Source organism: Mustela putorius, unplaced genomic scaffold, assembly GCF_011764305.1.
Source record: "Mustela putorius furo isolate JIRA1106 unplaced genomic scaffold, ASM1176430v1.1 tig00000129_pilon_pilon_pilon, whole genome shotgun sequence".
NCBI classification, from domain to species: domain Eukaryota; kingdom Metazoa; phylum Chordata; class Mammalia; order Carnivora; family Mustelidae; genus Mustela; species Mustela putorius.
Window position 1 is genome coordinate 52,129,931 of NW_025421290.1, and position 9,871 is coordinate 52,139,801.

General features: G+C 60.2%; 1 long non-coding RNA gene across 1 annotated transcript; it reads right to left on the reverse strand.

The window, feature by feature from the left end:
* Positions 1 to 305: 305 nt before the first annotated feature.
* LOC106006019 lies at positions 306 to 9,871 on the reverse strand. The gene is made up of 2 exons (XR_006605031.1): positions 780 to 9,871; positions 306 to 528 (listed from the first exon to the last, which is right to left on the reverse strand). It is a non-coding gene; the product is annotated as an uncharacterized LOC106006019 (long non-coding RNA).

The following is a 9,871-nucleotide window of genomic DNA, read 5'->3' on the forward strand; positions in this document are numbered from 1 at the left end:
GAGGCCTCTGCTAGAGGAAGGGCAGCTTCGGGCAGCCGAGCGCTCCCCAAGGCGGCTGGGCTGCTGCGGAGCCCCTGGAGCAGGGCCTGGATTTCCACCTGGGCCCCCTCCCCTGGGCCCCGCCTCTGCGACTGAGGGAGCCGGGCTCGCCTCTTAGAACCCTGCGTCTGTCTGTTCGCCTGGAAACGTTCCTCTGACCGATTTGTCATCCACGACACCCTGGAGACCAGAGAGCCGCCCGGAGGAGGCCGTGAAGAGGTGGACATTCTCCCGTCCTGTTCTGGGTGTGGGTCCCACGGCTCTGTCTGTCCGCCTCATCGTCCTGCACGCTTCGGCCATACGCTTCACTGCGCGCAAACCGTACCTCAGAAACCCAGTCCACGAAAGACTTAGGAAGTAGGGAAACCCGACTGGTTCAGCTGGTTGTCCGCTCAGGTCCCGGGATCGAGCCCCGCGTGGGGCTCCCTGCTGCGTGGGAGCCTGCCCTCTCCTGCTCCCCCTGCTTGTGTTCCGTCTCTCACTATGTCTCTGTCAAAGAAATAAATAAAAATCTTAAAAAGAAAAAAAGGAAAGACCGGAAACAGGGCAGCCAGGCCATAGTGAACACGAGGAAGCTGACGTGTACAGAAAGGCACTATCGACACCACCGTGGCTTCTGCTGACTCTGTCAGCCCCAGAACATGATCCTGTTTCCACCAACTCTCACCCAATATTCTTAAGTGACCATGTGACTTATTACTGTATGCATAAACCGAATGCTTCTTCAACAAGTTCCCTACCATTGAGAATTCACTGTTTCTGGGGTTTTCCTTCCGACGTTGTAAACTGCCATCCACACCAGGAGCTCGAAGCCTGTGTATATGCTAAATCTTCCTCTTGACCTAAGTCGCAGGATTGGTATCCCTGGGACAAAATGCACTCATGTTTTAAAATTTGAAATTTTTTTTTAATGCCATGTGGAAAGCAGTGATTTCAATAGACTTTCTGGTCCCGCCTCTCATTGGTCTTTATTCCTGGGGAGGCTGGCGGTGCTGGGCCTGGAGGGGCCGGAAGGGGTGGGTCCCCCGTGGGAGACATCACTCCTGTTGGCGACCAAAGGGGGCCGCACACTAGGGCCTCACAGCTACGTCTCAGAGAGCTGCGGGGCTGTGGAGACCCAGCCCCAAGAGAGGACACCCACACAGCCAACAAGCGTGGCCATCCTGCTGCCCAGGGTGTTCGTCAGTGCCAGCACTGGGCCAAAGACCGGACTGGTCCAGATGGGGAGCCACAGTGACAGGAACAGAACCCAGAGGAGCTTCCCACAGCCACAGGGACAGCGGCGACAAAACCGGAGGCTTCAGGGTCCTCAGACACACCGTTGGCTCCACCTACCCCAAAACATGTGGTGCAGGGAAATCTTGGTGTGGTATCCAGTGAGAGGCTGGGCCTTGCCAGCTCTCTCTGGTGAGACCAGTCCCCGAACCACAGCTAGCCAGAGCAAGACCGAGTCACACCAAATAACACTGCAATCCAGCTCGTCCTTCCTGACTGTGCTGTGGGACCCAGACCTCCTCCATCCCAGCAGCCCGAGGGCTGCTCCCAGCAATGGCCAAGTGGCTCCAACTGGACCAGCTCCAGTGTGGGGACATCCACAGTCACTGGATGTAAGGATAACTGTCCAACAGAGTGGAGGAGAGCCAAACCCAGACCGACGCTGGAGGACACAGACACTCAGGAGTCCGTGCTCGCTGGGTGAGCGTCCCATGTTTGTGCCTCTGTGTCCGAGGGCAGGCTTGCCTGCTTGAAGAATCAGAGGACGGCGTTGGGGGTGACTGCCGCAATTGGAAAGGGAGGTACGACCCCAGGAAGGGAGCCCTGAATGTTCATGATGGGTTCTGCTCAACTCCTGGCTGATCTGTGAGGTGTGTTTGCACAGGACAGACTCCGAGCAGCTCTGTTGACAGCACAGAGATTTTATGCAAAGCGGAGACTGTTCACGGTTAGAGTCCAGTTCCGCTAACCCCTCAATAAAACAAACAAACAAAAAAAATGAATGCTCTGAAAGTGAACCCAACAGAGCCCCTACAACGTACCGGTCACAATGTGCAGGACACAACCACAAATCACTAGACACGCAAAGTGGCAGGACATGGGACAACACCCAGGAGAAGCCAGAAGACAAAGGAAGAGCTCCTCAGCGAGCACACAGTGGGGGAAAGATCAGCCAAAAACACCATCCCGAGAAGAAGGTGAGACACAGAGAACCTGTCTTCCCTGGCCCTTTGCTAAGAGGAATACCGGAAGAGACGCTAAAGGAAATGATCCAGGCGTGGATGGGAAACTGTAGGAAGACGTGAAGAAGTCCGGACAGGACGACATCTGTGCACAAACTGAAGCAAAGACACACGTGCACGACAGCGCTCTCAACACTTCACCGAGCTTGAAACACGAGGAAAACTGCGGACACCACAACCAGAGCAGAAAGAGCAGGCGGCAGGCGTTTGCAATATGAACGTGCAACAAAGCATCCAAGACTTACGTCCGGAATGTACAGATATCTAAAGAACTCCTACAAATCAAAAAGAAAAAGACAGACAACTCCACAGGAAAATGGTCAAACAGACTTGAACATCACAAAGGAGGAGCGTCCAGAGATCCGCAAACGTGTAACGGTGCCCGTTTCACTAACCAGCATGGAAAAGCAGATTAAAAGCCCAACATCATACCACAAACCCACAGAAGGACCAACACGGAAAACACGAAACCTTCCTGTTATCAGCAAGGATTAGAGTAGTTGGAGCTCGCGCGCTTCGCTGGTGACCGTGAACGCTGGCACAGCCGCTTTGGAAACGTGTCGGGCAGCGTCTGTGAAAGTCGAACACACGCAGATACACACCTAAGACTTATCCAGCAGAAACGAGTGTGTGCGTGTCCCCAAACACCTACTAGAATGCTCAGGGCAACACAGAAGCCGAAAGCCGAAGCCCTTCCATCAGTAGTAACTCGGGTGAATGAATGAGGGGCGTCCGCCCGCTGGATGACGCAGACAAGACAGGAGCCCCCCTCAGACCTCTCACTGCACTGAGTACGCAGACGCCAGGGACCTCACATGGGAGGCTCCACTTCCAGAAACACCAAAGCCCCAGAGACAAATCTCCGGTATCCTCGGGTGGGGGTGTGGGAGGGAGGAGGAATGAGGGGAGCTCGGGGACAGGACCTGAGGATGGTCGCCTCCATCTGCATGTGGGTCACAGGGTGGTTCAGATGGTGGCATCAGAGGCGCTTGTCAGCGCACATTCTACTTCAGGGAACACGAGCTGGGCCAAAGCCCCGGACCCGCACATTCGGGAAGCAGAGCGAGGAAGAAGCGGGGAGGGTGCCCGACCCTGTGTGCACGCGGACTCGGGGGGCCTCCACCACAGCGGCAGAGACAGGACCACCATCCCCGTGCGCTCTGTATCTGTGTCCTTCAGTCTGGAGAGCTCCGTTCAGAGCCAGTCGCCTTCGTAGTGAAGAAACAGTTCCTGAAACTCACCAGTTCCTTCCATTTAAACCCAGATGAGATAAATTTGAAGTTTGGTGTTAGGGTGAAGCCTGGCAGGCTTATCCCTGTCGGCTTTCCAGTGACTTGCACCGTCCTCTCCACGTCACACCTGCCGAGCAGGATGTCCGGAGCAAGGTTTAACAACTTAACAACGGTCGTTTCTTAGAGGTCGAATTTAAAATGACTTCTACAGACTCTTCTGTAAATTGTTCACCTTACTTGATATTTTTAATACCAAACATTGGAAAAAACCTTTATTTTCTGCTTCTAGTTTAGCCATCACTAGCTGAGCAACCTTGAGCAAGTCTCTTCATGTCTCTGAGTTTCTGTATTTACAATTTTAAAACAGAGATAATATCCCCGATTCATAGATTTTGATAAGGATTAAGTTAGATCTTTCGGGTGGAGTGTGGGTGTGTCTGTCACCCGTCATCTCGCCAGCTGGCCGGGGCAGGGTTACCAGATAATGCAGAATAAACTCTGTGTTTAATTCAGAATAAATTGGATAAATCTGAATAATTCAGGTAAATCTGAATTTCAGACAACAAGTAAGTTTCAGCCTAAGTGTGCCCCATGCGGTATCTGGGACAGATACATAGTTACACCAAAATGGGATTCACTTCTTATCTGAACTTCAAATGTATTAGATACCCTGTATCTATATTTGCTAAACCTGACACCCCTGCTCAAGCGCATTGCTGTGCTTTTGCCTACTTGGTTTAACAAGTACCAACCCTGCACCCAGCACAAGGCAGGCTTTCAGGAGATATCGGATGGGTGGATGGACGCATGCTTGGGTACTGGATGCTGGAATGGTTTGAACACCAAACAGCCTTAAGTATCCGTGACTGAGCCAGGGTGAAGCAAAGGAAGTGCCTGCTGCTAGGAAGACCCCACCCCAGCTCGGACGCATCTTACCGTGTCTGGGATTAATCTGCTCGGCTTCTGTGTCCATTAAATGGAAATGCTCTGCTGTGCCCCAGCAGGAGGAAGCCCAGTGTGCTGGGGCAGGGGCCATATGTCCTTGACATGGGAAGGAGGGAATCTGCCTCCAGGCTTCAAAACCTTCCCAGCCCATACCTGATTTCACCTAAAAGGTAGCCTCTCCATTCCTAGCACCAAGGAGCTGTTCTCAGACAGCTGACCACCCCCCTGCCCACAGCCACGCGTGCCAGCCTCTCCCGGCTGCCATGCAGAGCCTTCTTCAGTGAGGACGTCCAGTCGGAGAGACCTCCCCCACCCAGGAGTCCTGAGCCGCGGGAACCACATCTTTCTAGAGAGGTCCACCTGCTTCTATAGGAAAGGGGCTCCGATCGGCAGGCCCACAACACCCGCAGAGATCCCGCTGGCCAGCTCTTCTCTTTTGGAGAGCCACCCCCTTGTTGAACCAGGCCTTGAGGGAAGCAGCCCACAGACTCCTGGCACCCCCTCCGCTCGTCACAGAGACTGTCTGGGGGGGGGGCATCTCCCGGGGTGGGGAGCCCGTCATCGTCAACACGGCCCTTCCTGCAAGGCCCCCGGACAAGGAGCCGCGAGCTGTTGGCAGGAACGGCAGGGTGGGGAATTGTGCAAAGCAGACCCGGGACGGGGCGACACCGACACAGCAGCTGGGGAGAGCCCCTCCCACCTCCGTGGGAGTTTGGGGAGACAATCCCGCTTTCTCTCCTTGCCTCCTTCAGGTTGGGTGTCTTGCAACGAAAAGTCTCCCGCTTACGTCCGCATCTCTGAACCACACCACACAGGGCGGCAGGGCCGGCCCTCGCCGGGACTGGGCCTGGCACCATGGGCACCCGCACCAGCGCTCAGGGGCCAGGGCGCCATGCCCCTCCGTTCGGTGGCTTCCTGCCGACTCTGATGTGTGGGGGGCAGAGCGCGATCACCCAGCACACTCCCTGCCCCGCCAGCCCCATCTTAGACAAGGAGCCTGAAACCCAGAAAGAAATAGAGCACAGCCGGGAAGCCAGGGCGCAGTGGGGGGGTGGGGGGGCACCCACCGCACATCGGCTCAAGGCGGCATGCAGGGGAGGGCAGGTCGAGGTCAGCTCCCCGTGCTGCACGTTGGTACAAACGTTCATCCCAGCACAAGACGTCACTGCCAGGGTGGAGCCTCCATTCCATACTCCAGAGGCCAGCTGGGAGGGATCCACAGCGAGACTAGGGGGCCAGGAGCCCCTTCCCCTCCGGGGCCTCAGGTGTCCCACCCACATAACAAGACGGGGGAGACTGACCTAACTGCAGGCAAGTGGGAAGGCAGGGCAGCCTAGGGGGTGGCCCCGGTCAGAGGGGGCACCCTCTCCACCCACCCCTGCCCCAAGGACCAGGAAGGTGACCCCAGGGGCCAGAGGAGGGCCAGAACCTGTCCAAACCCCTGCAGAATTCCCCCTGGGGGACGGCCCCTCCCACAGCTGCCACCGAGGTTCCCAGGGCCCAGGGGGACAGGGGTCTGCAGCACTACAATACTTGGGGGAGGGGGCCTGGTACCGGGTTCCCCTGCGCTGTGCTAAGCTCAGGCAGTCCTGCAGATTCTGGGGTTCCTGGACTGGGGTAGGGGAGTCCCCAGGGGGAATCCCGGAGAAGCCCCTTGGCAAGGCCCCCCCACCCCAGAGGTGGCCCATTTGGCGATGGGAGCATCGGACACTCCTCCCCACTGATCAGAGGGCCCTGTGGGGGCTGAGGTGAGAGCCGTTTTGGGAAAGACCCACGCCCAGTGCAGGCCCAGGAAAGGCCGAGGTGAGGCGTGCCATCTCCTCCCCCAGCGGCTCCTCCTCCTCCTCTTCCCAAGGAGGCAGATGGTGATGGAAACCGCCTCCTTGGTTTTCCGGAGGATGACTCAGAGCGCAGCTGCTTCCTCAGCCCCACACAGCAGCCTGCAGCCTGCCCTCCCCCGCCCCGGAGCCCGGGGCCCCCCACCAGGCCACTCCTCCCGGGAAGACGCTGAGCAGAGGGTCTGCAGGATCTCGGCCCCCCCACACCCACTCCCCAGGCCTGGGTGGGGAAGGGCTGCCCGTCCCCCAACCTGGGCTGACCCCATACAGCCCCAGCTGCGAAGCCTCTCGCTTCCCACCCCCCCCACTGACGTCAGCACCCCTGGGCAGCAGGAGGACCGTGTGTTCTGGGCTCCCCCGGAGTCGGGGTGGGGAGATGTGGGGAGGAGCGCAGGGGAGGGGCGGGGGCTGGGCGGCCCTGGTTCTCAGGGACTGGGGAGAGCAGAGCGCGGGGGGAGGGGAGCGCTAGGAGGGAAAAGAAGCAGAGAAGTTTCCAGGAGCAGAGGTCAGTGTGGAATGCGGCAGGAACCAGACAGACCAGCTTCCTCCAGGGGAAACGCCAGCTGGATCCCACACGGCAGACCTGCCCCAGGATGGCCCCTGGGGACACAAGCCCCAGACCCCTCAACTCAGAACCCATTCCTCGCTCAGAGCTCAGGGGCAGCTCTCCCCCTGCGGAAGCCCCGGGACCGCTGGGCGTGCCTTCTCCCCGTCACCCCAACGTCGCTTCCTCTCCGCAGCCTGCCAGGCCGTGGTGCGGACCCACCCCCAGACAAGGGTGCACATGGACCCACACTCACCTGGGGTGTGGAAAGGAGCCTGCGTTAGAGCTCCCCTGGTCCCGCCCCTCCGGACTGCGCAGACACTGAGCTCAGGGAGTTTCTGTTCCTTTGCCCCAGGCCATGGGCTGGGGCCGGTCCAGGGCCCGAAATCCCAGACCGCAGCGGGCACTTCCTTCTGTGGGAGCAACTGGGCCTGGGTCGGCAGCCGGGACTCAGACCAGGGGCCTCCACCTTCCCGCCCGGGACGTCGAGTAGGTCCTTGGCTCGGGCAGAAGGTCCCCTGAGAGCTGAGCGGGCTCCGGGCCCTCCTAGGTTTCCTCCCTGTGTGCTGCCCCTCGTCTGGGGCTTCAGGTCCCCTAAGTCAGGAACAACCGAGACCCCTCACCTGCCTACCAGGTCGACGGGAGGGAGGGTGGGAGTCATGCCTGGGGGGTGCCGGGGCCCAACGGCAGGGTGGGGACGCAGGTGTGAGCTTCGAGCTGGGCCAGGGCACCTGCCTTCTCTGTGGCCTCGAGCGAGCTCTTAGCGCCTTAGATGCTGGGTGTCCATCTGTGGGCAGAGGGCGACACGGGCCAGGCAGGGCCCCGAGACCACGGACGGGACCGAGCCTGCACCGGACGCCCCGCTGCTCCGAGCATCCTTCCCGGGAGGGGCCTGGGCTCCTCCCCACACTGCGCACTGGGCTTCCCACGGCACACACGGACCCACGTCCCCACGCTGGGGCCAACCACAAGGCCAGGCCCTGGCTGAGCTGCCCACGAGGGACCAGAGGCACAAGCAAGCCCCTGTCTCCTGGGCCTTCCTGACAGACAGTGGGGTGACGGCCCCACCTCCCCACGGCAAGAACCAGAAGCTGACCTCTGACCCGCCCTCACACACGTGCACACTCCCACCCTCAGCTCGAACCACACCAGCTCCGGCCAGCTTGGCGCTGCCTCCCTGCCCCCCCAGCCCCGGGGATCTTTCCCCAGAAGGCAGGTCCCCCCATCCCTGCCCCTTCCCCGGCCTCCTTGCCCTGCTCCTTGGCTTGTCCAGAAGAGCCTTCCGGGACTCCCCCAGCCCCAGCCCCTCAGCCCTCCGTCTACAGTGGCCAGCCAGTCCCCACCAGGTCACCGGAGGGCTGCTTCCCCCCGCCTCCTCTCCTACCCCAGTCTCCACAACATAGTAGAGGGCACCGCTCAAAGGAGTTCACACCACTCACGCTGGGTAGCCCTCCCGCAGCCCTGGGCGGGTCTCTCATGGGGCCCCAAGCGGCCAGGGTTCCTGACCAGGACCTGGCAGCGTATGCGCGCAGAGCCTGCATCCGGGCCCGGGTGCTCCCGGGCTGTACCGCGGGGCCACACGGCCCGCCGTCCACAGGGCCCTAGGGCAGGCCGACTTCTGGAATGCGGCCTGTGGGCGTACACTCGTCTGCATGGGGTGGTCATGCCAGTGGCTTCAGACGTCAATGCTGCCCCACCCGGACCTCCGCACCCCCCACTCCCAAACCCACCTGCCCCTCCCCCTACTCGCCCCGCCCTTCCTGCAACCAGGGGCCACTCCAGGGAGGCGGGGGACAATTCAGGCCTGAGCAGCTTTGGGAGAAGGACTTGGCCACCTCTTAGCCAGTACAAGGGGGAGGCGGACAGAAGAGTCCAGGCTCTGCTAGCTGGGGTCAGCAGGGTCCCCCAACCAGCACTGAATCAGCCCAGGAGCCCAGAGACGCTCTCCTGCGGGGGCCTAACCCTCACAGGGCCCAGCACGCGGAAGATGGGTCTGGACCACGGGGAACCTGCGGAAGAGAGACTGCACATGGGGAGGGGAGGGCTCCTGGCTGGAGGACAGAGGCACAGCCTTTGGGGTTCCCTCGGACAGCAGCCGACCCACGGGCCCCCCAACCCTGTGGAAATGGAGCTACAGGCTGACGCACTCACTCAGCAAACCTCCCCTGGCAGGCGTCCCAGTCAGGCCCTGTGCCCGGAGAGCAAACATGGGGGCTGGGCAGGGCCCACGCCGGCCATCCAGAGCCCGGAATGCACAAAGGAAAGGCTCCAGCTGCTGGCAGGGAGGGTGTGACGGGCTCCTGCGAAGCTAAAGTAGGAAGGACCCCCCCCAGCCCCCCTGCGCAGGCTTTGAATCAGGACCTCATGAAGTCATCTGCGCTCAGTAAGTGAACGACGATTTAAAATGGGAAAAAGACCAAGGACATCCTCGTGACAGCCACGGGCAGGGAGTCTGGTGCCGCGCGCCCCTCGTCTCCGTGGACTCGATGTGGTGTTGGCTGCTCCCGGCTGGGCCGGGGTGGGCCGGGGACCCGTCTGGAAGGACCAGCTACAGAAGGGCTCGGGCAGGCGCTCCCCCAACAGCCGGCTGCCCCGACTAGGCAGAGGGCACGGCTGTGCACCCGGAGACCACCTGCCAGGGGCCGACCTCTGCCAGCGCTCGGCCCATCCAGTCAGAGTTAGATTTCCAACTGATTTTAAAAAAACATGGCCAAAGCAGTAAGGAATGGGTAGATTAAAGGAAACGGGGTGCCGCCTGAGGAGACCCAAAAGGACTTCCTGGAGAGGGAGGCACACTGAGCCAGGAGAGCCCGGAGTCCACACCACATCACTGGGACAGCCCGCGTGAGGCACCCCTGCAGAGCTAGGACAGGGCAAGCCCACCCAGACCCCTCCCCACCAAACCCCCTCGGCCACACCTGGTCTGGAAACCACAGATTAATCACACACAAGCCTGAGTCCAAGTTCAGTGGGAGAGCAGGAAGGACAGTGACCCTCCCTGGGACGGGCGTGTAGGGAGAGGCAGAGTGGGGGCAG